General features: G+C 34.3%; 1 protein-coding gene across 1 annotated transcript in view; it reads right to left on the bottom strand.

The window, feature by feature from the left end:
* Positions 1-5,270, bottom strand: part of LOC106471981 (coiled-coil and C2 domain-containing protein 1-like) — a gene marked incomplete at its 3' end in the record, with an annotated part of 54,816 nt that overhangs the window by 5,417 nt on the left and 44,129 nt on the right. The window lies entirely within an intron of this gene.

The following is a 5,270-nucleotide window of genomic DNA, read 5'->3' on the forward strand; positions in this document are numbered from 1 at the left end:
TGAATAGGTGCATCTTGCACTTTTTTGATAATACTTAATATAAAACACCATGTTGCTATATTTGACGTACTTTCACTAAGTATCAAATGAATAGGTGCATCTTGCACTTTTTTCATACTCAAAGGTTTTTATTTCACAACAATTAAGTATCCCTTGCACCTACTTTAAACATGTTTATAGAACTTTCTCTGAAAGTTTCATGATTTAGTCAGCACATCTCACTAATACTTTACTAAAAGAAACCTCACTATTCAATATTGAATGGTTATAAACCGAACTTTATGGTACAATGTGTCACTGATACTTTATTAGAAGAAAACCTACTACTTAATTTTGAACGACAAGAAACACAAACTGACCTTTACAGTTTTCATAATATAACATCTAATATGTTATGTGTATCATTACAAAATTTTGCAAGTTTTCAGTAAACACTATAAGACATAAAAAAAATCAGAATTTTTAATGGAGTATTTACACCAAAAATATCTTCATAAATATATGGAGTCAAAGTGTTGACTCCTTTGAGTGCAAAGTGATTTTCATGTTACGATTAAAAATACTTTGCTTCATTGCTCCACTTGCATAATCTCTAAACCTCCTTGACAAATTTCAAGTGTTTTTCAGTAAAATTTTATATTTTATTTGCCGTTTTCTCTACCCATGAGGTTGGTTAATTTGACTGACCCAAAACAAACCCAAAAAAAAACATAATAAAACTAAATTATCCTTATTCCTTTCTAGAATGACTTCAAATTGTAAGATGAAACTACATGTGTTTATCCTAAATAGATTTATATTTGTAACAGTATACATTTGTTTCTACTTAGATTTCATTGTGTTATTGCCCTTTGAACAGTGTCGAATTAATAATTTTGCCATACAAGTTGTAAATCACTTGGCAAACATATAACTCCCATTACACTATCGAATTATAATAATGCACGGGCCACTCATTAGCACACCTCATTATAATTTATCATTATTATTTTTTTTTACTTTACCTAATCTAACCTAAAAAGTTTCTGATTTTTACATTATAATTACTTTTATAATAATAATAATAAAAGAATACACACGAAAAACAAAAAATATAGTACTTACCTAGGTGTTTTTTTTGCTGTTGACTGATGATGAAACTTAACCCTACTTTTTTATATTAATTTTACTACAGCAATCAAATAGTTTTTTATTTAATTAATATAATGTACCAAATAACACAGAATAATAACACGCAAAATGCAGACAGTGTTCTATAACTATCACAATATTTCTGCCTTTCTAACTACAAGTACCATTAAAAATTCAGCTATGCTCATCAACGTGTATTCCATGGGAAAAAAAAGTTTGAACTGGAAGCAAAATAGACAATACTCTGTACAGAAAACAATGTAATATAATACATCATTTGATAGATTAAAAACCTTGGCTTTCTATTGTTTATAAAAAGAGAACTACTGGAAATTTGTGAAAGAGAGGATGAAACAGGTTGGCATGGCAGGAGGGGTCTGTTTTTCTAGTTTTATGGCTCTGAAACCAAATAACATTAAAGGCTATAGAAATTATGTTTTGTCTGAGCAATGAAAACAATATAATAAGTAATTTATGTCAAATTTTGTACTTCTTGGAGGTATGGTAAATAAAGTAAAGAGGGAATGCCTCGTAAGCAAACTTAAAACCTATATAATGTTAAAATGTGGATAATCGGATACATTGTAATGCCAAGTTTATTTGCATACCATGACAATAAAGTACTTTAAATTTTGAATGTAACTTAGTAGAACCTTGTAACATGCACAGAAAATGATAGCCATATGAAAAGAGTTAATCAAGTTAACCCTCTGCCTATGCAACATTTACTGTACGTGTCACAAGGTTTCAGTCACTTACATTCAAAATTTTATTAAACTACTTTTTGTTTGTTATACTAATTAGTATAGCATAAAATTGTAGGTAATAATCCATATTTAAATAGTATACAAGTTTTAAGTATTTAATTTTATAAGGCAATATCTAAAAAAATTCTGAATTTTCCCTAATGTGAGAAATGTGACATTTTCTCTAGGCTTCCTCTCTTCTCTATTTAATTCACCACCCCTCCAATAAGTACGAAATTTATCTTAAATTACTCACTATAATATCACCATTACTTAGACAAACCATAATTTTTATAGCCTTCAATTTTGTTTGGTTGCAGAGCCTTCAAATAGAAAATGAAACCCCTCTCGCCAGCCACACCCACCTGTCACATCCTCTATTTCAGGATTTCTTAATGGGTCTATCTTACGTTTATTTCTATATTATCTATAACTAACGTGTAACAAATAGACAGCCAAGGTTTTCATCTATCAAATGACGTATTATATTACTTGTTTTCTGAATGCAGAATTGTCAATCTCACTGTTAGTACAAGCTTCATTCCCATGGGAAAGATAACAGCAATATTTTTTAATCAAGTTAATCCTATTCACCATTCAGAAGATTCTTCTCCTTCAAAGAGAGCCAAGAATAAATAGTCATTGTCTTGCATCACTAAAGGCATTAGTGCAAGTAACCAAACCTTCAAGACCCACACTGAATATCACCACAACTGAAATCTGATAAAACATAGGAGTGAGATAGTGTCAGATGAATTGGTAATAAGGATTTAATCCCTTTCCAGTTTGAAAGTTTCTTGAGTCGGAAGAGCTGGTCTGAGGACATAGAGAGAATGAGAAAATGGACTGTGGACAAACAGAGCAAATCACTCCAATTGGTGATGTCTGTAAGTCAGTAGTTAGGAAAAATAAACCATAAGGTAAAGGGATACATGGCATACAAGAGTCAGGTCACAAACAGGTGTTAAGGAAAAGCATGTAATGCAACCTTAACATACTTGTTATGTAATTGGAATGGTCATTTGGAAACAATGACCCAAAGTGACTTGGGGAATCAGGAGAGTACTGGGAACTCAAAAAATATGTAGTAACAATAATCGTACGGTAGTCAATAAGGCTGCATTAAACAGGTCAATGTGGAAGATGAAAAAACAACGCCAAAGAGCCAGATCCAAAAACGAATTATGGTTGGAACTTCAGACTGAAATTTGTTCAACCTCCTTTCAATACACCACTGCTAATATGTGTCATTTCTGTTGATAAATACTCATTTTGGATTAAGCAAAAGCTGAGACATGTACATGCTAACCTTAGAAGTTAAACTCCGATGCCATGATAAAGACTGAAACTTGAGTATCTGCACAGCAGGGTGTACAATGTCAGATCAAGGTTGCAAGAAGATGTGGAAGAGGTGGACACTCCAGAAGGTACAGTGAAAACAGAAATCAGACTGTAGCAGCCAAACATGACCCGACAATGGGTTGGAAAAAATCATATTTCACACACTGGGTAACATATGAAGTGGAGAGAAGGCATAGAGTTTTAATCTCATCCTATCCTGATATAATGCATCTACTGCTAAAGCTCAAAAATGAGTAACTGGATAACAAATGGCTAGTGGTTGGGTGATCCAATGAGAAACCAACCCAACAATCAGACCTGCAAAATAAGAACCAATCCAACAGGACCTAGTGATGCAGGATCTACTTCCGTCTGGAGAATCTGTTGGGATTGAGACAATTAAACTGCTATCACAGGCATCATCTGTGGAACAAGGCAAGCTAGTACAGTAATAAGATAGGAATGACCCCAAAAAAGAAAGTCTAACATTTGAATATAAGGAGCCCTGGACCAAGTGCCTCCTCGATGAGAAACACAAGGCACAGAATTGTCAGAGTGAAGTCTGACGATTTTTCTCTTAATAAGCCCAGACCATGAGGCATTAACTGTTGAAGAGCAAGAAGAACAAAAATACTGAGTAGAAAATCCTCTTCATCAGTGCATAGACGTTGGAATTCCTGACTGTTGATATATGCACCCCCATCCCTCAAGTAAAGTATTTGTGAAAAGATAAAAATCTGGACTAGGTGGCAGTAGAGGAACCCATATCATAGAAGTGTTCCAACAGAGCAATCCCTCGAGATTGAAGAATGATCCCAACTAAGGAACTGGGGAACCAGTGAATTGATGTTTATGATCTCTTGCTTGCATAAGAAGTAGCACAACTCTCTCAATACCCCCAGACCAACCAAACTCTAATAGTCCTAGAACTAAGTTCCAAATCCCAATAATGTGCAGGAAATGGAAACACTACAAATTGGGTGGATATTACTGGTGAAGATGTGAAATGAATGACTAATCTTGACTTAAAGACCTGCAGTGCTCCTGGATCCATGGTTAAGATTACCATATGTCCAAAAATTCTTGGAGCCGAGCCATCACATACAATAACCACCGACGCAACTGGCAATCTAACCCAGCAGCAGAACCTGTAGGAGGCGATGAAATTCCAGCCTCCAACTGCAATGGGGAAGAATAAAGAAGGCAAAAACTGAACCAACATGCATGCTAACAATGGATCAAGCTCATCCTCAATGAAGCTGGTGATTTTGAGGCTTCCAACAAAGTAAAGTGAAAGGAAAACACAATGTTGGATTTTAGAGTTGCATATCTGTAAACTTACACTGTCCTAACTCTACCTTAGTACCCCAAAATTTGAGGAGCAGATGTATTATTTGAGAGTCGAAAAATACTTCCACTTAGTGGTTGTAGGCTAAATCAGAAAGTTCAGACAATGTGTCAGATAAGGCATAACTGTCCCTTCACTTAGCTCAGAAGAAAACCTTCCAGCATGAACCAAAATATCCGTGGATGGAGTGAAAACTAAAAATTTGTTCCCAGACCTCTCAGCCACGAAGTAAGGTGCAAGCTCAAAAGTAACCGGGAAACATCCCAAAACATCACACTCTCAGAAACAATAGGAGAAAACAAATCCACTGCAGCTCATCCCAAAGTGACTGATGTTTTGAATTTTTTTGTACATCATTTAAATTGTTTGTTTGGTGTTTTTTGGCATAAAGCAAGATGGCTATCTGTGCAAAACAACTGGTAAAAATATTAAAAAGTAAATTACAATAATATGTAAAAAGGAATTTTGTTTAAAGTAAACAATGTGCAAAAAATCTTATAAAATACTCAAATAGAATTTAAAAGGCCAATGGCTCATAAAAATTTAAAAATGCAACCAAATTCGACAGTGTCACCATCGTCAATGACACTGTTCAATGTCAGGGCTAACTCTTAGAAAACACGTCTAAAATGGTGCCATCACTCAGAGTCATAAGGATGGCATGAGAATAAAATGTGGGTTATTGTGACTTGAGTGTCACAAAG

The sequence above is a fragment of the Limulus polyphemus genome, unplaced genomic scaffold (assembly GCF_000517525.1).
Source record: "Limulus polyphemus unplaced genomic scaffold, Limulus_polyphemus-2.1.2 Scaffold5002, whole genome shotgun sequence".
In the NCBI taxonomy this organism is placed as follows: domain Eukaryota; kingdom Metazoa; phylum Arthropoda; class Merostomata; order Xiphosura; family Limulidae; genus Limulus; species Limulus polyphemus.